Source organism: Anomaloglossus baeobatrachus, chromosome 4 (genome assembly GCF_048569485.1).
Source record: "Anomaloglossus baeobatrachus isolate aAnoBae1 chromosome 4, aAnoBae1.hap1, whole genome shotgun sequence".
Lineage (NCBI taxonomy): Eukaryota > Metazoa > Chordata > Amphibia > Anura > Aromobatidae > Anomaloglossus > Anomaloglossus baeobatrachus.
In genome coordinates, this window is record NC_134356.1 from 678035263 (window position 1) to 678063244 (window position 27982).

General features: G+C 48.4%; 1 protein-coding gene and 2 non-coding genes across 5 annotated transcripts in view; 2 read left to right on the forward strand and 1 right to left on the reverse strand.

Moving 5' to 3' along the window:
* The window catches only part of TMEM107 (transmembrane protein 107), a 47093-nt gene that overhangs the window by 17300 nt on the left and 1811 nt on the right, over positions 1-27982 (reverse strand). The gene's annotated exons all lie outside the window — the stretch shown is intronic.
* Positions 25031-25115, forward strand: TRNAR-UCU (transfer RNA arginine (anticodon UCU)). Its single transcript is given in 2 exon segments — positions 25031-25067; positions 25080-25115. It is a non-coding gene; the product is annotated as a tRNA-Arg (tRNA).
* Positions 26899-26983, forward strand: TRNAR-UCU (transfer RNA arginine (anticodon UCU)). The gene is given in 2 exon segments: positions 26899-26935; positions 26948-26983. It is a non-coding gene; the product is annotated as a tRNA-Arg (tRNA).

Consider the following 27982-nt stretch of genomic DNA (forward strand, 5'->3'; position numbering starts at 1 on the left):
TAAAACATTAGGGATCACTTGTAAATACTCACCGGGTGTTTCTCAGTATCACCTCTATGCGCAGATATAAAGGAAAAAAAAATAAAAAAAATCCAGTTGGCAGCGGTGGGATTCGAACCCACGCCTCCAGAGAGACTGGAGCCTAAATCCAGCGCCTTAGACCGCTCGGCCACGCTACCGTACTGGCTGTGTGCTAGGACTCTATGGGATCATCAGCGGCTCCAGGTGACGTCACAGAGTGTCAGGAGATTGGAAGGTCGTTAAAGGGGCAGTACACAAAAAGAAATCCAGAGACGGCAGTGAATGTATCTGTACATACACGGGTGACTCCACATCAGTGCAGTGACTACTGCAGATTAGGCCGCTCCTCTAACCCTCCATGATACACAGACGTTCTCAGTGTGAACGCGCACTAACAGTGCCCTCCTCTGTGCTGCACTCACTAACAGTGCCCTCCTCTGTGCTGCACTCACTAACAGTGCCCTCCTCTGTGCTGCACTCACTAACAGTGCCCTCCTCTGTGCTGCACTCACTAACAATGCCACCTGACTGCCCCCACAGTAATAGTGCCATGTTGTTCCCCATCTTTCTGTAATTCACAGTGATGACGCCCTCTTAGTGCCCCCCTCACAGTAATAACGCCAGCTTAATGCCCAGGGATACTAACAGTGCCTCCACTACTGACACTGCCCCTTCCTAAAATCTATACGTCAGCGGTCACTGATTGGCTGCTTTGCTATTTTTTTTCCTAAGGTGTCCGAAGGGAGTGTGAGAACTTAAAGTGCAGTCCTGCAGTGACCGCTGATTGGCTGCAGCGTTCATGTGGCATAACAATCTCTGCACAGTAGTAATGCCTCCTTAGTATCCCACACACAGTGATGATACCTCCTTAGTATACACACAGTGATGATACCTCCTTAGTATACACACAGTGATGATACCTCCTTAGTATCCCCCACAAAGTGATGATACCTCCTTACTATCCCCCACAAAGTGATGATACCTCCTTACTATCCCCCACAAAGTGATGATACCTCCTTAGTATACACACAGCGATGATACCTTCTTAGTATCCCACACAAAGTGATGATACTTCCTTAGTATCCCCCACACAGTAATGATACCCCCTTAGTATACACAGAGTGACGATACCTCCTTTGTATCCCACACAAAGTGATGAAACCTCCATAGTATACCACACACAGTCATGATACCTCCTTAGTATCCCACACACAGTGGTAATACCTCCTTAGTATCCCGCACACAGTGATGATACCTCCTTAGTATACACACAGTGATGATACCTCCTTAGTATACACACAGTGATGATACCTCCTTAGTATACACACAGTGATGATACCTCCTTAGTATACACACAGTGATGATACCTCCTTAGTATCCCCCACAAAGTGATGATACCTCCTTAGTATACACACAGCGATGATACCTTCTTAGTATCCCACACAAAGTGATGATACTTATGCAGTGGGTGAGCAGACCCCCTGCAAAAGGGAGCATAGTTAACCCGGAAATGTTATTAATAAAAATGTTTTATTTGTATGTGCATGTGTATTGTGTTAGGGTACCCCTAGTGGCCGGGTGGGACGGCTGTCACCACAGTGGGGAGGAGGAGCCGGCAGAGACAAGGGGAGGAGAGAGCAAGGGTGTGAGGAAAAAAAGATTAGATCAAGGGAGCAGTCGTCTCGGGGACAGGAGCGGAGCAGCAGAGCCGGGGCAGAGTGTGGGAGCTGGAAATCAGGGAAGCCGGTGAGAAAAGGAACGGGCGGAACCTCATAGTGTGAAGCAGTCCGGTGTGGGTCCGGGCTGTGGGTAGCCAGAAGTGGGAGCCGGGCGAAGTGGAGTAGTCAGGCACATCCCCACTGGAGGGGACGCAAGGACAGGCTTCCCCCAGCTAAGAAAGCGTATCATCACCTTTATTGCTGTGTTTGGGACTTTGTGAAGAATAAAAGAATGTTTGTTCATTGCATTGAACCCTGCCTGAAGAGTGTTTGTGCGCCGGATAACATCTGCATCACCACCACACTCTGCCCCACCAAGTCATCTCCTGTCCCCATAGTGACGGTGGAACCAGGGGTAAGCCTGATTGCAAGGGCCACGACTACAAGGCCAGAGGCACCCCTGGCACCCCGTTACATGTGGCGTAGTCGGCAGGATCCGGATCGTACGCCAGGGGACCCGCTCCAAGAAGATGGAGACCAAGTGGTGCCGAGGGCCCCTGATCCGGACTCTCAGCGAAGATTTGCAGTCCCATGGTGGGAAGAGGAGACGGTGCCTGAGGTGAAGGACCGGGCACAAGATGGCGGCAAGATGGCCGTTGTCTGTGAAGACACAGAAGGCGCGCGCAGAATTGGCGCCGAAAGAAGAGCCTGGGGCTGGCCGGTGCCGAAGAGAAAGCATGGAGTACTCCGCCCAAAGAGGGGAGGCGCCAGCTCCAGGGCATGGAAGAAGAAGAAAAAGAAGTACCTCAGCGGAGGAGTCAAGATGATGCGTGGGGCTGGGGGTGGAGTCTGTTTAAGAGCGGGAAACGAGGACCCGCCTCCACTCTACCCAGTCTCAGCATTGACACCGCCGCCGTTACCAGCAAGATTGTCAGGGGCAGCGACACCTTCACCACCGAGAGGAGCTGCAGCAGCTGCGCCTGTGGAGCCACCCTACGCCCCTGCGTCCTTCCAGAGGATCCGTCAGCAGCCGGGACAATCCCTGGGGGCATACATCCAGGCCCAAGCGGAGGAATGGAAGAGGGCCTGGCCCCCAGAGTAAGTCACCACTGCTGATCTGTTGTTTAAGTCCGGCGCCGTTTAGCCGGCAGAAGTTCTTTTAAAGTTTCACGGGACGAGCTCCCTTCTGTGTGTTTGTACGGGCAGTCGCCCCATCTAAGACCGGGAGCGCTGTTGCCAAGCCTCCGGGCGCCCATCTAAGACCGGGAGCGCTGTTGAGCCTCCGGGCGCTAGTTGAAAGAAGGACCGGGAGCGCTGCAGAAACCGCCGGGCGCGGGACTGGTGGCCGTCCAGAGGAGGAGAACTGGGCACACTGGTGGCCGTCCAGAGGAGGAGAGCTGCGCACACTGGTGGCCGTCCAGAGGAGGAGTGCTGCGCGGGACTGGTGGCCGTCCAGAGGAGGAGAACTGGGCACACTGCTGGCCGTCCAGAGGAGGAGAGCTGCGCACACTGGTGGCCGTCCAGAGGAGGAGAGCTGCGCACACTGGTGGCCGTCCAGAGGAGGAGAACTGGGCACACTGGAGCCCTCTGTGTGGGTGCTGCGCCTATTGTGGACGGTATTGCAGACTTTACGTGCTTCTGTGTGTTTTAAGTAAGAGCCGTGCCGGGAGGCTCGGGTTTTAAGAGGGGAGGTATGCAGTGGGTGAGCAGACCCCCTGCAAAAGGGAGCATAGTTAACCCGGAAATGTTATTAATAAAAATGTTTTATTTGTATGTGCATGTGTATTGTGTTAGGGTACCCCTAGTGGCCGGGTGGGACGGCTGTCACCACAGTGGGGAGGAGGAGCCGGCAGAGACAAGGGGAGGAGAGAGCAAGGGTGTGAGGAAAAAAAGATTAGATCAAGGGAGCAGTCGTCTCGGGGACAGGAGCGGAGCAGCAGAGCCGGGGCAGAGTGTGGGAGCTGGAAAGCAGGGAAGCCGGTGAGAAAAGGAACGGGCGGAACCTCATAGTGTGAAGCAGTCCGGTGTGGGTCCGGGCTGTGGGTAGCCAGAAGTGGGAGCCGGGCGAAGTGGAGTAGTCAGGCACATCCCCACTGGAGGGGACGCAAGGACAGGCTTCCCCCAGCTAAGAAAGCGTATCATCACCTTTATTGCTGTGTTTGGGACTTTGTGAAGAATAAAAGAATGTTTGTTCATTGCATTGAACCCTGCCTGAAGAGTGTTTGTGCGCCGGATAACATCTGCATCACCACCACACTCTGCCCCACCAAGTCATCTCCTGTCCCCATAGTGACGGTGGAACCAGGGGTAAGCCTGATTGCAAGGGCCACGACTACAAGGCCAGAGGCACCCCTGGCACCCCGTTACACTTCCTTAGTATCCCCCACACAGTAATGATACCCCCTTAGTATACACAGAGTGACGATACCTCCTTTGTATCCCACACAAAGTGATGAAACCTCCATAGTATACCACACACAGTCATGATACCTCCTTAGTATCCCACACACAGTGGTAATACCTCCTTAGTATCCCACACAAAGTGATGATACTTCCTTAGTATCCCCCACAAAGTGATGATACCTCCTTAGTATCCCCCACACAGTAATGATACCTCCTTAGTATACACACAGCGATGATACCTTCTTAGTAATCCACACAAAGTGATGATACCTCCTTAGTATCCCACACACAGTGATGATACCTCCTTAGTATACACACAGTAATGATATCTCCTTAGTATACACACAGTGATGATACTAAGGAGTATACACACAGTGATGATATCTCCTTAGTATACACACAGTGATGATATCTCCTTAGTATACACACAGTGATGATACCTCCTTAGTATCCCGCACACAGTGATGATACCTCCTTAGTATCCCACACAAAGTGATGATACTTCCTTAGTATCCCGCACACAGTGATGATACCTCCTTAGTATCCCCCACACAGTAATGATACCTCCTTAGTATACACACAGCGATGATACCTTCTTAGTAATCCACACAAAGTGATGATACCTCCTTAGTATCCCACACACAGTGATGATACCTCCTTAGTATACACACAGTAATGATATCTCCTTAGTATACACACAGTGATGATACTAAGGAGTATACACACAGTGATGATATCTCCTTAGTATACACACAGTGATGATATCTCCTTAGTATACACACAGTGATGATACCTCCTTAGTATCCCGCACACAGTGATGATACCTCCTTAGTATCCCGCACACAGTGATAATACCTCCTTAGTATCCCACACAAAGTGATGATACTTCCTTAGTATCCCGCACACAGTGATGATACCTCCTTAGTATCCCGCACACAGTGATAATACCTCCTTAGTATCCCACACAAAGTGATGATACCTCCTTAGTATCTCACACAAAGTGATGATACTTCCTTAGTATCTCACACAAAGTGATGATACTTCCTTAGTATCCCCCACACAGTAATGATACCTCCTTAGCATACACACAGTGATGATACCTCCTTAGTATACACACAGTGATGATACCTCCTTAGTATCCCACACAAAGTGATGATACCTCCATAGTATCCCACACACAGTGATGATACCTCCTTAGTATCCCGCCCACAGTGATACCTCCTTAGTATCCCGCACACAGTGATGATACCTCCTTAGTATCCCGCACACAGTGATGATACCTCCTTAGTATCCCACACAAAGTGATGATACTTCCTTAGTATCCCGCACACAGTGATGATACCTCCTTAGTATCCCACACAAAGTGATACTTCCTTAGTATCCCACACAAAGTGATGATATCTCCTTAGTATACACACAGTGATGATACTAAGGAGTATACACCCAGTGATGATATCTCCTTAGTATACACACAGTGATGATATCTCCTTAGTATACACACAGTGATGATATCTCCTTAGTATACACACAGTGATGATACCTCCTTAGTATCCCCCACACAGTAATGATACCTCCTTAGTATTCACACAGCGATGATACCTCCATAGTATCCCACACACAGTGATGATACCTCCTTAGTATACACACAGTGATGATATCTCCTTAGTATTCACACAGCGATGATACCTCCATAGTATCCCACACACAGTGATGATACCTCCTTAGTATCCCACACAAAGTGATGATACTTCCTTAGTATCCCGCACACAGTGATGATACCTCCTTAGTATCCCACACAAAGTGATGATACCTCCCTTAGTATCCCACACAAAGTGATGATACCTCCCTTAGTATCCCACACAAAGTGATGATACCTCCCTTAGTATCCCACATAAAGTGATGATATCTCCTTAGTATACACACAGTGATGATATCTCCTTAGTATACACACAGTGATGATATCTCCTTAGTATACACACAGTGATGATACCTCCTTAGTATACACACAGTAATGATATCTCCTTAGTATACACACAGTGATGATATCTCCTTAGTATACACACAGTGATGATATCTCCTTAGTATACACACAGTGATGATATCTCCTTAGTATCCCCCACACAGTGATGATACCTCCTTAGTATCTCACACACAGTGATGATACCTCCTTAGTATACACACAGTGATGATATCTCCTTAGTATGCACACAGTGATGATATCTCCTTAGTATCTCACACAAAGTGATGATACCTCCTTAGTATCCCACATAAAGTGATGATATCTCCTTAGTATACACACAGTGATGATATCTCCTTAGTATACACACAGTGATGATATCTCCTTAGTATCTCACACAAAGTGATGATACCTCCTTAGTATCCCACATAAAGTGATGATACCTCCTTAGTATCCCACATAAAGTGATGATATCTCCTTAGTATACACACAGTGATGATATCTCCTTAGTATACACACAGTGATGATATCTCCTTAGTATCTCACACAAAGTGATGATACCTCCTTAGTATCCCACATAAAGTGATGATATCTCCTTAGTATACACACAGTGATGATATCTCCTTAGTATACACACAGTGATGATATCTCCTTAGTATACACACAGTGATCATATCTCCTTAGTATACACACAGTGATGATATCTCCTTAGTATACACAAAGTGATGATACCTCCTTAGTATACACACAGTGATGACACCTCCTTAGTATCTCACACACAGTGATGATACTAAGGTAATTACTGATTGCAGAATCAGGAGGTTGTAGAGATTACTTTAGGTGTCACACCATCCATTGTTAGGTAAGGACACAGAATTTGTTGAGGGTTATCAGGGCATTCCTCCCCTCCCCCATTCCATTTTTATTTCCGTCCCCTTGTATTGGTATCAATTTATTGAGGGGTCACCTGACCTTGGTTTGTTAATGATGTTAAGGATTATTTTAAAGAATTTACTAATAAACTTATATTTTATTAAGGGTTTGAGGATAAATTGTGAGCCCGATCATTGTCTTGTTGGAAGACAAATCTCCGTCCCAGTCTCAGGACTTTTGCAGACTCCAACAGGTTTTCTTCAAGAATGGTTCTGTATTTGGCTTCATCCATCTTCCCATCAATTCTAACCATCTTCCCTGTCCCTGCTGAAGAAAAGCAGGCCCAAACCATGATGCTGCCACCACCATGTTTGACAGTGGGGAGTGGGGATGGTGTGTTCAGGGTGATGAGCTGTGTTGCTTTCACGCCAAACATATGGTTTAGCATTGTGCCCAAAAAGTTTGATTTTGGTTTCATTTGACCAGAGCACCTTCTTCCACGTTTGGTGTCTCGTGGCAAACTGTAAACGACACTTTTTATGGATATCTTTGAGAAATGGCTTTCTTCTTGCTACTCTTCCATAAAGGCCAGATTTGTGCAGTGTACGGCTGATTGTTGTGCTATGGACAGACTCTCCCACCTCAGCTGTAGATCTCTGCAGTTCATCCAGAGTGATCATGGGCCTCTTGGCTGCATCTCTGATCAGTCTTCTCCTTGATTGAGATGGCATTTTTGAGCGATGGCCGGGTCTTGGTAGATTTGCAGTGGTATGATTCTCCTTCCATTTCAATATGATCGCTTGCACAGTGCTCCTTGGGATGTTTAAAGTTGTGGAAATCTTTTTCTATCCAAATGCGGCTTTAAACTTCTCCACAACAGTATCACGGACCTGCCTGTTGTGTTCCTTGGTCTTCATGATGCTCTCTGTGCTTTAGGGCTCCGCCACACATCCGTGAAAACCACGTCCGTGTAAAACGGGCCGTTTTTCGGGTCCGTTTTCCGTTTTTTAGGTCCGTTTTTATGGTATGTGTGGCCTGCGTGTGTATCCCGTATGCTAGCCGTATGTGCGTGTGGAATGTCCGTGTGTGCGTGAGTGAAATAACTGACATGTGTATGTGTTGTCCGTGTGAAATGTACGTGTGTGATGCAAAATGTCGTTACTACATGTCGGAAGACAGAGTAGCGGGATGAGAATGAACTCGGGTGAACTTCACCCGACTTCATAGTCATGCTGCGGCTCTGTCTGTGTGCCGTGTACTGATTAGTGGTCACCTGTGAAGGATTCACCGGTGACCGCTAATCCCCCGAGTGACTGAAGTGTCCCCCCCTCTCTCATACTCACCGTTCCCCGATCACCGGCGCTGCACGGCGTTCACACTGCTTCGGCGGCTTTTTCTAATTTGAAAAAGCCGGCCGCCCATTAATCAATCTCGTATTCCCTGCTTTACCCGCCCACCGGCGGCTGTGATTGGTTGCAGTCACACACGCCCACCACGCTGAGTGACAGCTGTCTCACTGCACCCAATCACAGCAGCCGGTGGGTGTGTCTATACTGTGCAGTGAAAAAAATAAATAAATAATTAAAAAAAACGGCGTGCGGTCCCCCCCCATTTTAATACCAGCCAGATAAAGCCATACGGCTGAAGGCTGGTATTCTCAGGATGGGGAGCTCCACGTTATGGGGAGCCCCCCACCCTAACAATATCAGTCAGCAGCCGCCCAGAATTGCCGCATACATTATATGCGACAGTTCTGGGGCTGTACCCGGCTCTTCCCGATTTACCCTGGTGCGTTGGCAAATCGGGGTAATAAGGAGTTATTGGCAGCCCATAGCTGCGAATAAGTCCTAGATTAATCATGTCAGGCGTCTATGAGACACCCTCCATGATTAATCTGTAAGTGACAGTAAAAAAACACACACACCCGAAAAAATCCTTTATTAGAAATAAAAAACACAAACAAATTCCCTCATTACCAATTTATTAACCCTGACAAACCCTCCATGTCCGGCGTACTCCACAGTCCTCCAGCGTCGCTTCCAGCTCTGCTGCATGCAGGTGACAGGAGCAGCAGAAGACACCGCTGCTCCGGTCACCTCCACGCAGCTAATGAGATGAGTAGCGCGATCAGCAGCTGTCAGTCAGGTAACTCGCGGCCACCGCTGGATCCACCGCTGGATCCAGGTAACCTCAGTGACAGCAGCTGATCGCGCTACTCATCTCATTAGCTGCGTGGAGGTGACCAGAGCGGCGGTGTCTTCTGCTGCTCCTGTCACCTCCATGCAGCAGAGCTGGAAGCGACGCTGGAGGTCCGTGGATTACGCCGGACATGGAGGGTTTGTCGGGGTTAATAAATTGGTAATGAGGGAATTTGTTTGTGTTTTTTATTTCTAATAAAGGATTTTTTCAGGTGTGTGTGTTTTTTTACTGTCACTTACAGATTAATCATGGAGGGTGTCTCCTAGACGCCTGACATGATTAATCTAGGACTTATTGGCAGCTATGGGCTGCCAATAACTCCTTATTACCCCGATTTGCCAACGCACCAGGGTAAATCAGGAAGAGCCGGGTACAGCCCCAGAACTGTCGCATATAATGTATGCGGCAATTCTGGGCGGCTGCTGACTGATATTGTTAGGGTGGGGGGCTCCCCATAACGTGGAGCTCCCCATCCTGAGAATACCAGCCTTCAGCCGTATGGCTTTATCTGGCTGGTATTAAAATGGGGGGGGACCGCACGCCGTTTTTTTTAATTATTTATTTATTTTTTTCACTGCACAGTATAGACACGCCCACCGGCTGCTGTGATTGGGTGCAGTGAGACAGCTGTCACTCAGCGTGGTGGGCGTGTGTGACTGCAACCAATCACAGGCGCCGGTGGGCGGGTAAAGCAGGGAATACGAGATTGATTAATGGGCGGCCGGCTTTTTCAAAATAGTAAAAGCCGCCGAAGTTTTTATAACAGCAGTGCAGCGCCGCGCCGGAGATCGGGGAGCGGTAAGTATGAGAGAGGGGGGGAAACTGACCGACAGACAGCTAGAGGGACAGATAAGACAGAGAGACCGACCGACAGACATAGAGACCGACCGACGGGCTGAGGGAGAGAACGAAACAGAAAAAGAAAAAAGACCGACATCACATGAAAAAAGCACAAAACGTACAGGGAGCAAACAGAGATGCGTCCGTGTCACTCGGACGTGCGCACAGACCCATTGACTTTCATTGGGTCCGTGCTGCGTGTTGCGTGCAGAAAACGGACATGCTGGCGTGAGACACGGACCAAAAAACGCATCACGGAGACGGACTAACGGACATAACCAAAAACGCAATTGTAACCGCTGAGATATAGTAACATTGGTGCACGTTTGGCCGTGTCTCCAGTATACACGGAAACGGACCAAACACGCACGTGTTTCACGGATGTGTGTTTCAAGCCTTAAACAGACCCCTGAGACTATCACAGAGCAGGGGCATTTATACGGAGACTTGATTACACACAGGGGCTTATATTTATCATCATCAGTCATTTAGGACAACATTGCATCATTCAGAGACCCTCAATCAACTTCTGGAGTGAGTTTGCTGCACTGAAAGTAAAGGGGATGAATAATATTGCACGCCACAATTTTTAGTTTATTATTTTTGACAAAAGTTTAAAATAAGCAATAAATATCGTTCAACTTCACAATTGTGTCCCACTTGTTGTTGATTCTTCACCAGAACATTAAAATATTTTTCTTTATGTTTGAAGCCTGAAATGTGGGAATAGGTTAAAAAATCCAAGGGACCGAATACTTTTGCAAGACACCGTATATGTGTATATATATATTTTTATATATATATATATATATATATATATATATATATATATATATATATATATATATATATTGTGAGACTGTGACTGGGGTTATCTATGACGGCCGGTATGTCTCGCCCCGGTTGTGCTCACTCTATGATAATCCACTATAGGGTTAATGCTGTTTTCCCTACAGGCTGAAGGGAGGGATAAATAGATTCAGGAACAAGGGCAGGTGTGCCGGGTGTGAGGGAGTGATCACATCTCCCTGAGTTCTCTGCCGGAAAGGCACATATGTAATATTATGGACTTTTTCTTTGGAATAAACCGTGTGCTGTGAACCTTGGTGCCTGGATCCTGTGTCTTCTGCAGCGCAGCCGACGACGCTACCTCACATATGGTGGAGAATGCGGGCATGACAGCCGGTGAGGTGTAGCATTCATCCCTGGTGACCCAGCTGCGCATGTCCTGGATTCGAGCGGCTATACTACAGCCCAAACCCGGCGACGCCATGGAGGACATAATAAAGCATTTGGCTCAGGCTAATGCACAGCAGCAACAGGCTAATGCACAGCAGCTACAAACCAATGCACACCTGCTCCAATCCTTGCAAGTGCAGGAAAAAAAATTCCAAGAACAGATGGATCAGGCCAATGCACGTCAGCAGCAAGCCTTGCAATTGCAGGAAAAAAGGCACCAAGAACAGATGGTTCTCCTGGCCAAGTCGATCCGTGCCGGACCGGCAGCAACAACCCAGGGACCGGGTGACGACGGCAGCGTCCGGAAAGCGGTGAGACAAGCGTTGCAAAAGATGACCCCGGGTGATGATGTGGAAGCGTTCCTGGCGGTGTTTGAACGGGTGGCCGAGCGGGAAAAGCTGCCGACCCCGCAGTGGGCTGAGGTATTGTCACCTTATCTGACGGGGGAACCCCAAAAAGCATACCTGGACCTCTGTACCGAGGACGCCATTGACTATGTGACCCTGAAAGCCGAAATACTGGCTCGGTTGGGGGTGAATACCTATGTACGGGCTCAGCGGGTAAATCAGTGGTTCTATGAGGAAGCCAAACCCGTACGCTCCCAGGCCTATGACTTGTTACATCTTGTAAAAAAGTGGTTGCAGCCTGACACTCTGAGCCCGGCGCAAATGGTGGAAAGGGTAGTAGTGGATCGTTTTGTGCGCACTTTACCCGTCACCGTTCAACGGTGGGTCGGACAGGGTGACCCGAGTACCCTGGACCAATTAGTGTCCCTGGTAGAGCGGCATGTGGCTACGCAGGACTTGATACGGGACACTGAGACTTTGCGTACCGCCCGTCGGTCCGGCCCCTCCAAGCCTAGGGCCAAGGACCCACCGCTGACACCGGTGCGGGAGTCCGCTACCGTCCCGTCTGAAGCCGCACCCTCCGTCCCTGAGGTCCGGAAAACTATGTACCCTAAACGACAACTCGTCAAGGGGGTGTCCTTCCCTATTAGATGTTGGCGGTGCCAGCGGGTGGGACATATGGAATCCCAGTGTCCACTCACCACGGAGCCCATGGATTGTGGGGTTACCCGGCGGGGTTCAATGTATGCTCAGGTGGTGTGTACCGCTGACCTGGTCTACCCAGAGACTGAGCCCCACTTGTGCCAAATTCAGGTGAATGGATGTCCGGTTACAGGCTTGTTGGATTCCGGAAGCTTAGTGACCCTTGTGCGATCAACCTTAAGGGCTAAAGTAAAGGCCACCGGACGTACCGTGGGGGTGGTTTGCATACATGGGGACCGCCGAGACTATCCCACGGGGATAGTCACCATCACAGCACCTTGCGGTCAGGTGCAACATGAGGTGGGACTTATTAATACTCTTCCCTATGATGTGATCCTAGGAAGGGATCTGCCCTATTTTTGGACTTTATGGAAGGGACCTCCTAAGTCCCCTCAGATATTGGTCAGTCCGGGACCTGAGCCCTACAATCCTGAATCCGGGACGCCTGCCGTAGGGGTCCCCATGATAGGGACAGGATGTGAACCTGATAGGTCGCCCCTAGAGGTATTGGCAGGAGAGGCTGAGACGGTCGAGCCCATCCCGGAGTTGGAGGCGTCCCCGGATACGTTTGGGACAGCCCAACTCCAGGACCCTACATTAATACATGCCCGGAGTCGGGTGACAGTAGTTGACGGGGTAGCACAGCTGCCTGGTGCCCAGGTAAGATACCCCCATTTCGCTCTTAAGCAGGATTTACTCTACCGGGTAGATGAAATACGGGGCGTAGGGGTAGAGCAGTTGGTGGTGCCCCAGCCGTATCGCCGGCGGGTCCTCGACTTGGCTCATAAACACCTGATGAGTGGTCACCTAGGGGTCAAGAAAACGCAGGAGCGAATATTGCAAAGGTTCTATTGGCCCGGGGTCTTTGGGGAGGTAAAACGGTTCTGCGAAACCTGCCCGGAGTGTCAGCTTACCGCACCCCTGACCCACTTTCGCAGTCCGTTGGTACCGTTACCCATTATAGAAGTCCCTTTTGAACGGATAGGGATGGATCTGGTGGGGCCCCTCGTAAAGTCTGCTCGAGGGCACCAGCATATCCTAGTGATCGTTGACTATGCCACCCGGTATCCAGAGGCGATACCTCTCAGACATACTGCAGCCAAGCTTATAGCTCGGGAGTTGTTTGCTGTGTTCTGCCGGGTGGGGTTGCCCAAGGAGATCCTTACGGATCAGGGGACCCCATTCATGTCTAAAGTGACCAAAGAGCTATGCCGGCTACTCCAGATCAAGCAGTTGCGTACGTCTGTGTATCATCCTCAGACGGATGGTTTAGTGGAACGATTCAATAAAACCCTGAAAACCATGCTCAAAAGGGTGATTTCCAAAGACGGGAAAGACTGGGATATGATGCTTCCCTATTTGATGTTTGCCATACGAGAGGTGCCACAGGCATCCACGGGGTTTTCGCCTTTTGAATTGTTATACGGGCGACATCCCCGGGGATTGTTGGACCTGGCAAAAGAAACCTGGGAGCAGGAACCCACCCCCCATAAAAGTGTGATTGAACACATTTTGGGTATGCAGAACCGCATAAGCGCGGTCATGCCAATTGTGAAGGAGCATTTACAGGAGGCTCAGGCCGCGCAAAGCAGCCGCTACAATAGACAAGCCACCGTGCGGACCTTTAATCCCGGGGATCGGGTGTTGGTATTGATTCCCACGGCAGAGAGTAAATTCCTGGCTCAGTGGCAAGGCCCCTACGAGATAAAGGAAAGAGTCGGGGTGGTTAACTATAAAGTGTTGCAGCCCGGTAGGCGGAAACCTGAACAAATATACCATGTCAACCTATTAAAACCTTGGCAGGAACGGGAAAACCTGATGGCTGTTTTTTCCCCACCTCCCTCCTCTTCGGGTCGTTCACATCCGGCTCCAGCGACCTCCGGAGAGGACGAACCGGAAGTAAGGATTGGAGAAGCCCTCACCAAGACACAGAGGCGAGAGGCCAGACGGTTGGTTCAGCAGAACCCCGATGTCTTCTCCGAGCTGCCCGGTAGGACCAGTCTGATACGACATGATATTGTCACCGAGCCCCACCTGAAGGTACGCCTGAAGTCATACCGGGTACCGGAGGCTCGACGACAAGCCATATCAGAGGAAGTAAAGTCAATGTTACGCCTGGGGGTCATCGAAAAATCCCGGAGTGAATGGGCTAGTCCGATTGTCCTAATACCAAAACCCGATGGCTCCTTAAGGTTCTGCAATGACTTTAGGAGATTGAACGAAATATCCAAGTTTGATCTCTACCCCATGCCCCGGGTGGATGAGCTGATTGATAGGCTGGGACAGGCGCGATATTTTACCACGCTCGACCTGACCAAGGGGTACTGGCAGGTGCCACTAACGGAGTCCGCCAAGGAGAAAACCGCTTTTGTTACGCCGGAGGGTCTCTTCCACTATGTTGTCTTGCCTTTTGGGTTACATGGCGCTCCGGCCACGTTCCAGAGGTTGATGGACTTAGTGCTGGAACCCCACCAGGCGTATGCATCAGCGTACCTTGATGACATCATTATTTACAGCTCCGATTGGCAGACCCACTTGGAACAGGTACAAGCGGTGGTGGACGCGCTTCGAACAGCCGGATTGACAGCCAATCCCAAGAAATGTGCGTTGGGGCTCACGGAAGCCCGCTACTTGGGCTACGTAATAGGCCAAGGAGTGATTAAGCCCCAAATTAACAAAGTTGAGGCGATCCAGAAGTGGCCTAGACCCCTGACCACGAAGCAGGTTAGGGCCTTCCTGGGTATCGTGGGGTACTACAGGAGGTTTGTAAAAGATTTTGCGGGACTATCAGCCCCCTTGACGGACCTTCTCAAAGGCAAGAAGTCCGTCATGGTGCACTGGACTCCGCAGGCCGAGGACTCCTTCCGGGCCCTGAAGGGGGTCCTGTGCGGACAGCCCGTTCTTGTAAACCCTGATTTCCGGAAAGAGTTCATAGTACAGACTGACGCCTCGGAGGTCGGCCTGGGGGCAGTGCTGTCTCAGGTGGTTCAGGGGGTGGAACACCCCGTCACCTTCTTAAGTAGGAAGCTCACCCCTCCCGAGCGGAATTATAGCGTAGTGGAGAAGGAGTGCCTGGCGATCAAGTGGGCCTTGGAGTCCCTACGCTATTACCTGCTGGGACGTCAGTTTCGCTTGGTGACGGATCACTCTCCACTGGTCTGGATGAGGTCCGCCAAGGAACGGAATGCCCGGGTTACCCGGTGGTTCCTTTCTCTGCAGAACTTCCGGTTTACGGTTGAACACCGGGCCGGTAGGTTGCAGGGCAACGCCGATGCCTTGTCCCGCGGCCCGTGTTTGATGGCAGGAGTTCAACCCCGCACGCTTGAACTGAGGGGGGGGGTATGTGAGACTGTGACCGGGGTTATCTATGACGGCCGGTATGTCTCGCCCCGGTTGTGCTCACTCTATGATAATCCACTATAGGGTTAATGCTGTTTTCCCTACAGGCTGAAGGGAGGGATAAATAGATTCAGGAACAAGGGCAGGTGTGCCGGGTGTGAGGGAGTGATCACATCTCCCTGAGTTCTCTGCCGGAAAGGCACATATGTAATATTATGGACTTTTTCTTTGGAATAAACCGTGTGCTGTGAACCTTGGTGCCTGGATCCCGTGTCTTCTGCAGCGCAGCCGACGACGCTACCTCACAATATATATATATATATAATCTCTCCAGGGTAGGTGACTGTTTCCTTCTAGAACATCTGAAAGGGCACAACTAGTGACTAGTACAGACATATGAGTCGGACAGGTCGTCAAGGCTTCATGTAGTGGGTAACTCGAGTGAGATAGCGTGATCCTCGTGTGTTACTGAAGCATCAGATAAAAATAACTGGAGGGCTAGACATCTACGCTCTATAAGAAACCAAAGTACGAATGAATGGACATGCCCTTTAGCTGTCAAGGTATCGGATTATCGTCACTGGCATGTGACCGTGTTTCACTATCTCGGGCAGAATCCTCGCGAGCATAAGGCTCTTCGTTAGCACTATAGCAAATCCCCTACCTCCCACCCCTACGAGGAGAAGAGACCTCCACTTGAAGTGTCTGGGGAGCCTGCTGCTTCATTCCTGCCTTGGTGGTCCAACCTCCTGGAGACTCTGTTATGGGAGGGAAGAATAGTGGATCCGCTAAATGGGAAGAGGACCTTTCAAAGGCTGGGGTTGGAAACAACCCAGCGAGAACTAGAACGGAGTCTGATGCTGAGCTGTGAAACTGGAACTTATGCTTTGTGCCCGCTATCTCACGTATAACGTTGTACCTAAAGAACTGTGCAGGCTGTTTTGTAAAAGTCTGTGATGTAATAAGAACTGTCGGCCTCCATGTCAGTCTACACTGTTCTCTGGTCCTGGCCTGCTAAAGGCAATTTCGACATGTGGCCAGCTAAGAAGTATGACCTGTACCACACAAATCCACACACCCAGCCACAAACACACTTTTCTTGAAGCATGATCCGGAGTCCATCCCTCGCCCATGATTACCGCCCCGTACTACTCTACACATACATCCATATTATGACAAAGTATTTGATAATGCCCTTATTTCCAGTAAATAAGTATTTCCTAAACATGGCTATGCAACAGACAGGTACAATGGGAGGGAAGACCCTGCCCAAGAGGACTGACCATTTACTAGGGAAGGGGATAGGATAAAAGAGAAAACAATAGAAGCTGCTAATATGGTAAAAAGGTTATTGCGGGTGGTTGAAGGCCTTCTTCAAGAGGTGGGTCTTCAGGTTGCTTTTTAAGACTTCAAAGATCAGTAGAGCCTGATTAGTTGGGAAAACAAATTCCGGAGTACAGGGAAGCACGGGAGAAATCCTGGTGGAACGGATGTGAGGAACACATAAGCAGAAAATGAGATCTTGTGAAGACTGGAGGCTAGGTGTAGGGATGTAGTGGTGGGTTAAGACTGAGACGTATGGAGAGGACCGGAGATTATATGTGGGGAAGTAGCAGGATTTTATGTTGGAGATATGTGATATGAGACATGTGGGGAAGCAGTGGTAGATTAGGTCGGAGATGTGTGTAGGGGAACGGTTATGAACTGGAGACTACTAGTAGAGAGGTAGTAGTAACTTAAGTTGGAGACGTATGGAGAGGACAGGTTAAGTACAGAAGATATGTAGGGAGGCAATGGCAGTAGGAAATGTATGAACAAGAGAAGTTATGGACTGGAGATCACATGTGGGGAAGCAGTGATAGATTAGGTCAGAGATGTGTGTAGGGGAGCAGTTATGGACCGGAGACTACAAATGGAGAAGCATTGGTAAATTAGGTCTGAGACATATGGAGAGGACAGGTTAAGGACAGAAGATTATATGTGGGGAAGTAATGGCAGTAGGAGATGTGTGGACAAGAGGTTATGGACTGGAGATTACATGTGGGGAAGCAGTGATAGATTAGGTCAGAGAGGTGTGTAGGGGAGCAGTTATGGATTGAACACTACAAGTGGAGAGGCAGTAGCAAATTAGGTCGGAGACATATGGAGAGGACAGGTTAAGGACAGGAGATTATTATATGTGGGAAGGTAGTGGTAGATCGGAAATGTGTGGTGATGTATGAAGAAGAAAGGTTATGGATTGGACATTATTAGTGTGGAGGTAGCAGCAGAAGGTTAGGTCAGAGATGTGTGGAGGGGGACAGGATATGGATTGGGGATTACGTGTGGGGAATTAGAGGGAGATTAGCTCGGAGATGTGGTCAGGGGAGAGGTTATAGACAACCTTGTGAATCATTATTCGTATTTTGAATTGTATCTCTGGTCAGTGAGAAGCCACTGGAGGGATTAGAAGAGGATAGAGTTGGAGGAGTAGCGAGAGGAGAGGTGGATTAATAGGTCGGTAGAGTTAAAGATAGATTGGAGCTGTGCAAGGGTGTTGAGTGGGGGTGGGCTATAGAGGACATGTTACAGCAGTCCAGTGAGGAGATGATGAAGGCATATACTAACATTTTTGCCAAGTCATAGTTGGGAAAAGTACAGAATCGGAAAAGTTGGATATGGCAGGAGGTGGTTTGAGTTTGAGGTCTGAAGGACAGAGTGGAGTCCAGGTTCACACCAAGCCCTGAGACAGTGCGCTTGGAAGAATTGGGAAATAGTAGAGCCATTGGAGGTGATTGTTAAAGGGGTTATCCGGGCAAAAAGAAAAGTTTTTCAGCGGTTTAGATCTAAAAAACTTATTTTACTCACCTACCTGGATCAAGGACAGGCCTCCCGCCCTAGGGTCTGCGCTGACACAGAAAGAGGAGGCATTACCATTCCACCAGCAGCAGCAGGCCACTGAGGCCTATGATTGACTGCAGCAGCCGGGTGACTTGATGAGCTGTAGCCAATCACAGGCTGTAGGGAACATTTATTTTTTGACCATACACCCTCTTTAAGTTTGGTTTTAAGTTTGGTTAATATTTGAATGAGGTGGTGGAAAAATATGCTCTGTTTTATTTCCAACCCATATTCCCTGTATACCCTTTTCACTCTCTACAAGACAAGTTCTCTCTATGTCCACTCTCTATGTCCCCCTGCACTCCTCTATGTCCACTCTATGTCCCCCTGCACTCCTCTATGTCCACTCTATGTCCCCCTGAATTCCTCTATGTCTACTCTATGTCCCCCTGAATTCCTCTATGTCCACTCTATGTCCCCCTGAATTCCTCTATGTCCACTCTATGTCCCCCTGAATTCCTCTATGTCCACTCTCTATCCCCCTGCACTCCTCTATGTCCACTCTATGTCCCCCTGCATTCTTCTATGCCCACGCTATGTCCCCTGAATTCCTCTATGTCCACTCTATGTCCCCCTGCATTCCTCTATGTCCACTCTATGTCCCCCTGCACTCCTCTATGTCCACTCTATGTCCCCCTGCATTCCTCTATGTCCACTCTATGTCCCCCTGCATTCCTCTATGTCCACTCTATGTCCCCCTGACTTCCTCTATGTCCACTCTATGTCCCCCTGCACTCCTCTATGTCCACTCTATGTCCCCCTGCACTCCTCTATGTCCACTCTATGTCCCCCTGCATTCCTCTATGTCCACTCTATGTCCCCCTGCACTCCTCTATGTCCACTCTATGTCCCCTGAATTCCTCTATGTCCACTCTATGTCCCCCTGCATTCCTCTATGTCCACTCTATGTCCCCTGAATTCCTCTATATCCACTCTATGTCCCCCTACATTCCTCTATGTCCACTCTATGTCCCCCTGCACTCCTCTATGTCCACTCTATGTCCCCCTGAATTCCTCTATGTCTACTCTATGTCCCCCTGAATTCCTCTATGTCCACTCTCTATCCCCCTGCACTCCTCTATGTCCACTCTATGTCCCCCTGCATTCTTCTATGCCCACGCTATGTCCCCTGAATTCCTCTATGTCCACTCTATGTCCCCCTGCATTCTTCTATGCCCACGCTATGTCCCCTGAATTCCTCTATGTCCACTCTATGTCCCCTGAATTCCTCTATATCCACTCTATGTCCCCCTGCATTCCTCTATGTCCACTCTATGTCCCCTGAATTCCTCTATGTCCACTCTATGTCCCCCTGCATTCCTCTATGTCCACTCTATGTCCCCTGAATTCCTCTATGTCCACTCTATGTCCCCCTGCATTCCTCTATGTTCACTCTATGTCCCCCTGCACTCCTCTATGTCCACTCTATGTCCCCCTGCACTCCTCTATGTCCACTCTGTCCCCCTGAATTCCTCTATGTCTACTCTATGTCCCCCTTTACTCCTCTATGTCCAATCTATGTCCCCCTGAATTCCTCTATGTCTACTCTATGTCCCCCTGAATTCCTCTATGTCTACTCTATGTCCCCCTTTACTCCTCTATGTCCAATCTATGTCCCCCTGAATTCCTCTATGTCCCCTAAAAATTCCTCCATGTCCACTCTATGCCCACTTGCACTCCTCTATGTCCACTCTGTGTCCCCCTGCACTCCTCTATGTCCCCCTGCATTCCTCTATGTCCAATCTATGTCCCCCTGCACTCCTCTATGTCCCTCTGCATTCCTCTATGTCCAATCTATGTCCCCCTGCACTCCTCTATGTCCACTCTGTGTCCCCCTGCACTCCTCTATGTCCCCCTGCATTCCTCTATGTCCAATCTATGTCCCCCTGCACTCCTCTATGTCCCCCTGCATTCCTCTATGTCCAATCTATGTCCCCCTGCACTCCTCTATGTCCCCCTGCATTCCTCTATGTCCACTCTATGTCCCCCTGCATTCCTCTATGTCCACTCTATGTCCCCCTGCATTCCTCTATGTCCACTCTATGTCCCCTGAATTCCTCTATGTCCACTCTATGTCCCCCTGCATTCCTCTATGTCCACTCTATGTCCCCTGAATTCCTCTATGTCCACTCTATGTCCCCCTGCATTCCTCTATGTCCACTCTATGTCCCCTGAATTCCTCTATGTCCACTCTATGTCCCCCTGCATTCCTCTATGTTCACTCTATGTCCCCCTGCACTCCTCTATGTCCACTCTATGTCCCCCTGCACTCCTCTATGTCCACTCTGTCCCCCTGAATTCCTCTATGTCTACTCTATGTCCCCCTTTACTCCTCTATGTCCAATCTATGTCCCCCTGAATTCCTCTATGTCTACTCTATGTCCCCCTGAATTCCTCTATGTCTACTCTATGTCCCCCTTTACTCCTCTATGTCCAATCTATGTCCCCCTGAATTCCTCTATGTCCCCTAAAAATTCCTCCATGTCCACTCTATGCCCACTTGCACTCCTCTATGTCCACTCTGTGTCCCCCTGCACTCCTCTATGTCCCCCTGCATTCCTCTATGTCCAATCTATGTCCCCCTGCACTCCTCTATGTCCCCCTGCATTCCTCTATGTCCACTCTATGTCCCCCTGCATTCCTCTATGTCCACTCTATGTCCCCCTGCACTCCTCTATGTCCCCCTGCATTCCTCTATGTCCAATCTATGTCCCCCTGCACTCCTCTATGTCCCCCTGCATTCCTCTATGTCCAATCTATGTCCCCCTGCACTCCTCTATGTCCCCCTGCATTCCTCTATGTCCACTCTATGTCCCCCTGCATTCCTCTATGTCCACTCTATGTCCCCCTGCATTCCTCTATGTCCACTCTATGTCCCCCTGCATTCCTCTATGTCCAATCTATGTCCCCCTGCACTTCTCTGTGGCCACTCTATGCCCACTTGCACTCCTCTATGTCCACTCTATGTCCCCCTGCACTCCTCTATGTCTACTTTAAGTCCCCCTGCACTCCTCTATGTCCATTCTATGTCCCCCTAAATTCCTCTATGTCCACTATATGTCCCTCTGCACTTCTCTATGGCCACTCTATGTCCCTCTGCACTTCTCTATGGCCACTCTATGCCCACTTGCTCTCCTCTATGTACACTCTATGTCCCTCTGCACTCCTCTATGTCCACTCTATGTCCCTCTGCACTTCTCTATGGCCACTCTATGCCCACTTGCTCTCCTCTATGTACACTCTATGTCCCCCTGCACTCCTCTATGCCCATTCTATGTCCCCCTGCACTCCTCTATGTCCCCCTGCACTCCTCTATGTCCACTCTATGGCCCCCTGCACTCCTCTATGTCCACTCGATGTCCCCCTGCACTCCTCTATGCCCACTCTATGTCCCCCTGCACTCCTCTATGTCCACTCTATGGCCCCCTGCACTCCTCTATGTCCACTCTATGGCCCCCTGCACTCCTCTATGTCCCCCTGCACTCCTCTATGTCCACTCTATGGCCCCCTGCACTCCTCTATGTCCACTCTATGTCCCCCTGCACTCCTCTATGTCCCCCTGCACTCTTCTATGTCCACTCTATGTCCCCCTGCACTCCTCTATGTCCACTCTATGTCCCCCTGCACTTCTCTGTGGCCACTCTATGCCCACTTGCTCTCCTCTATGTCCACTCTATGTCCCCCTGCACTCCTCTATGGCCACTCTATGTCCCCCTGCACTCCTCTATGTCCACTCTATGTCCCCCTGCACTTCTCTGTGGCCACTCTATGCCCACTTGCACTCCTCTATGTCCACTCTGTGTCCCCCTGCACTCCTCTATGTCCCCCTGCATTCCTCTATGTCCAATCTATGTCCCCCTGCACTCCTCTATGTCCACTCTGTGTCCCCCTGCACTCCTCTATGTCCCTCTGCATTCCTCTATGTCCAATCTATGTCCCCCTGCACTCCTCTATGTCCCCCTGCATTCCTCTATGTCCACTCTATGTCCCCCTGCATTCCTCTATGTCCACTCTATGTCCCCCTGCACTCCTCTATGTCCCCCTGCATTCCTCTATGTCCAATCTATGTCCCCCTGCACTCCTCTATGTCCCCCTGCATTCCTCTATGTCCACTCTATGTCCCCCTGCATTCCTCTATGTCCACTCTATGTCCCCCTGCATTCCTCTATGTCCACTCTATGTCCCCCTGCATTCCTCTATGTCCAATCTATGTCCCCCTGCACTTCTCTGTGGCCACTCTATGCCCACTTGCACTCCTCTATGTCCACTCTATGTCCCCCTGCACTCCTCTATGTCCACTCTATGTCCCCCTGCATTCCTCTATGTCCACTCTATGTCCCCCTGCACTCCTCTATGTCCCCCTGCATTCCTCTATGTCCAATCTATGTCCCCCTGCACTCCTCTATGTCCACTCTGTGTCCCCCTGCATTCCTCTATGTCCACTCTATGTCCCCCTGCACTCCTCTATGTCCCCCTGCACTCCTCTATGTCCTCCTGCACTCCTCTATGTCCACTCTGTGTCCCCCTGCACTCCTCTATGTCCACTTTATGTCCCCCTGCACTCCTCTATGTCCCCCTGCACTCCTCTATGTCCACTCTGTGTCCCCCTGCACTCCTCTATGTCCCCCTGCATTCCTCTATGTCCACTCTATGTCCCCCTGCACTCCTCTATGTCCCCCTGCACTCCTCTATGTCCACTCTGTGTCCCCCTGCACTCCTCTATGTCCCCCTGCACTCCTCTATGTCCCCCTGCACTCCTCTATGTCCCCCTGCACTCCTCTATGTCCACTCTGTGTCCCCCTGCACTCCTCTATGTCCCCCTGCACTCCTCTATGTCCACTCTATGTCCCCCTGCACTCCTCTATGTCCACTCTATGTCCCCCTGCACTCCTCTATGTCCACTCTGTGTCCCCCTGCACTCCTCTATGTCCCCCTGCATTCCTCTATGTCCAATCTTTGTCCCCCTGCACTTCTCTGTGGCCACTCTATGCCCACTTGCACTCCTCTATGTCCACTCTGTGTCCCCCTGCACTCCTCTATGTCCCCCTGCACTCCTCTATGTCCTCCTGCACTCCTCTATGTCCACTCTGTGTCCCCCTGCACTCCTCTATGTCCCCCTGCACTCCTCTATGTCCCCCTGCACTCCTCTATGTCCTCCTGCACTCCTCTATGTCCCCCTGCACTCCTCTATGTCCACTCTGTGTCCCCCTGCACTCCTCTATGTCCACTCTATGTCCCCCTGCACTCCTCTATGTCCCCCTGCACTCCTCTATGTCCCCCTGCACTCCTCTATGTCCCCCTGCACTCCTCTATGTCCACTCTGTGTCCCCCTGCACTCCTCTATGTCCCCCTGCATTCCTCTATGTCCACTCTATGTCCCCCTGCACTCCTCTATGTCCCCCTGCACTCCTCTATGTCCACTCTGTGTCCCCCTGCACTCCTCTATGTCCCCCTGCACTCCTCTATGTCCCCCTGCACTCCTCTATGTCCCCCTGCACTCCTCTATGTCCACTCTATGTCCCCCTGCACTCCTCTATGTCCCCCTGCACTCCTGTATGTCCCCTGCACTCCTCTATGTCCACTCTATGTCCCCCTGCACTCCTCTATGTCCCCCTGCACTCCTCTATGTCCCCCTGCACTCCTCTATGTCCCCCTGCACTCCTCTATGTCCCCCTGCACTCCTCTATGTCCACTCTATGTCCCCCTGCACTCCTCTATGTCCCCCTGCACTCCTCTATGTCCCCCTGCACTCCTCTATGTCCCCCTGCACTCCTCTATGTCCCCCTGCACTCCTCTATGTCCCCCTGCACTCCTCTATGTCCCCCTGCACTCCTCTATGTCCCCCTGCACTCCTCTATGTCCCCCTGCACTCCTCTATGTCCACTCTATGTCCCCCTGCACTCCTCTATGTCCCCCTGCACTCCTCTATGTCCCCCTGCACTCCTCTATGTCCCCCTGCACTCCTCTATGTCCCCCTGCACTCCTCTATGTCCCCCTGCACTCCTCTATGTCCACTCTATGTCCCCCTGCACTCCTCTATGTCCCCCTGCACTCTCTACAGCAGAACCTCTTAAACTATGAGGCCTCCTCTAGGTATTCGTGAAATATTAAGTCTAATATTATACCATAATTGGCTTATTTTGTACTGATTTGAATGTTCTATTGAGATCTGGAGACAAAAGAAGGAAGGTTAAGGACTATTTTTATTTTATCATGGACTTCTACTACAGATGGTGAGGCCAAAGTAGAAAAAACAGTCTGGTAAGCTGTGCTGTGTGGGACAGGTCTGTGTCCTCTCTCCACGGCCCCTCCCCGTTTGCCCTCAGCACTCTCCAGAGCAGAAATTCTCTAACTATTTCCACTGGGGCCTGAAGAACAACTGGCTGGAGCCTCACTACTGAGACCATGAGCTCAGAGAAAACACCAGAAAACTCTGCCAACCTGAAGATAGACAAGAGAAGGGAGGAAGGCGAGGGAAGGAAACTCCTCCACCCATACTCCACCCATACTCCACCCTGGGGCAGGACCTGCTCTGTTCTTAAAGACCCGGCCGTCTGGAGTGTCACGTAACTGGCTCTGTGGCGCAATGGATAGCGCATTGGACTTCTAGCTGGTGCAGTCATTCAAAGGTTGTGGGTTCGAGTCCCACCAGAGTCGCTTTTTGTTACTCTCTCCACCTAGATATAGTAATATAATACATACAACTAGAAGTATCCTACAGGCATAGACCTATACAATATAGTACATGTCCTGCAGCTGTAATGTATTACAGGCAGTAATAATCTACACATACTACATATCCTACAGCTACTAATATTGCTATACACAGTATATAGCCTACAACTAATAATATACTACGCAGTACAAAATCTACAGATAGTAATATATTATATATAAAATATAACATGCAGCTAGCCATGCACTACACATAGTGCATATCATACAGCTAGTAATATACTACACATAGTGCATATCATACAACTAGTAATATACTACACATAGTGCATATCATACAGCTAGTAATATACTACATATAGTGCATATCATACAGCTAGTAATATACTACACATAATATATATCCTACAGCTAGTAATATACTACACATAGTACATATCATACAGCTAGTAATATACTACACATAGTGCATATCATACAACTAGTAATATACTACACATAGTACATATCATACAGCTAGTAATATACTACACATAGTACATATCATACAACTAGTAATATACTACACATAGTGCATATCATACAACTAGTAATATACTACACATAGTGCATATCATACAGCTAGTAATATACTACACGTAGAGCATATCATACAGCTAGTAATATACTACACATAGTACATATCCTACAGCTAGTAATATACTACACGAAGAGCATATCCTACAGCTAGTAATATACTACACATTGTACATATCATACAACTAGTAATATACTACACATAGTACATATCCTACAAATAGTAATATACTACACATAGTACATATCATACAGCTAGTAATATACTACACATAGTACATATCATACAGCTAGTAATATACTACACATAATATATATCCTACAGCTAGTAATATACTACACATAGTACATATCATACAGCTAGTAATATACTACACATAGTACATATCATACAGCTAGTAATATACTACACGAAGAACATATCATACAGCTAGTAATATACTACACGAAGAGCATATCATACAGCTAGTAATATACTACACGTAGAGCATATCATACAGCTAGTAATATAATACACATAGAGCATATCATACAGCTAGTAATATACTACACGAAGAACATATCATACAGCTAGTAATATACTACACATTGTACATATCATACAACTAGTAATATACTACACATAGTACATATCCTACAGCTAGTAATATACTACACGAAGAGAATATCATACAGCTAGTAATATACTACACGAAGAGCATATCATACAGCTAGTAATATACTACACGTAGAGCATATCATACAGCTAGTAATATACTACACATAATATATATCATACAGCTAGTAATATACTACACATAGTACATATCATACAGCTAGTAATATACTACACATAATATATATCATACAGCTAGTAATATACTACACATAGTACATATCATACAGCTAGTAATATACTACACATAGTACATATCATACAGCTAGTAATATACTACATTTAGGATAAAACCTACCGCTCGTAATACATTGTACATAGGACATAACATGCAGCTAGTCATATACTACACATAGTACATATCCAATAACTAGTAGTATCCTACACATAGTACATAAGCTCCAGCTGGTAATATACTACACAAGCTACAGATAGTAATATATTACACATTGTACATAATCAACAGCTAGTAACATTACTACACTCAGTATATAACCGACTGCTAGAAATATACTAACTATAGTATATGTAACTGGCTCTGTGGCGCAATGGATAGCGCATTGGACTTCTAGCTGGTGCAGTCATTCAAAGGTTGTGGGTTCGAGTCCCACCAGAGTCGCTTTTTGTTACTCTCTCCACCTAGATATAGTAACATAATGCATACACTACATATACGTACAACTAGAAGTATCCTACATAGAACTATACAATATAGTATATGTCCTGCAGCTGTAATGTATTACAGCAAGTAATAATCTACACATACTACATATCCTACAGCTACTAATATTACTACACATAGTACATATCCTACAGCTACTAATATTACTACACATAATACATATCCTACAGCTACTAATATTACTACACATAGTACATATCCTACAACTAATAATATACTACGCATTACAAAATCTACAGATAGTAATATATAATATATAGAATATTACATGGAGCTAGCCATGCACTACACATAGTGCACATCATACAATTAGTATTTTTCAACCTTTTCCCACATTTTAGGCTTCAAACATAAAGATAAAAATGTTAATGTTCTGGTGAAGAATCAACAAGTGACACAATTGTGAAGATGAAGGAAATGTATTGCTTATTTTAAACTTTGTAAAAAAATAACTGAAAATTGTGGCGTGCAATATTATTCATCCCCTTTACTTTCAGCGCAGCAAACTCCCTCCAGAAGTTGATTGAGGATCTCTGAATGATCCAATGTTGTCCTAAATGACTGATGATGATAAATATAAGCCCCTGTGTGTGATCAATATTAAAGCTTTGAAAATAAAAAAAATTCCAAAGGGATCAGAATGACTTCAATCAAGACCATGTATACAGGTGGAGATCAAAAGTAGGGAGGTCACGCTCCCGATCTAGATCCTATTCTAGAACATCACGAAACATCAGCATGGATCGTGGACGAGCTAATCCAGGTCCCAGTGACACGGATGAATCTGATCTGGAACCCATTCATGCCACTGGAGTTGTTACTCGTCTTAAATCCAAAAATCTCCACAAGGAAGGAACCTACAGGTGATTAATCTATCTACCCATTCTCTCTCCATGACTCAGATCGATGTCTTATCAAAAGGTGTGTCATTTTCAC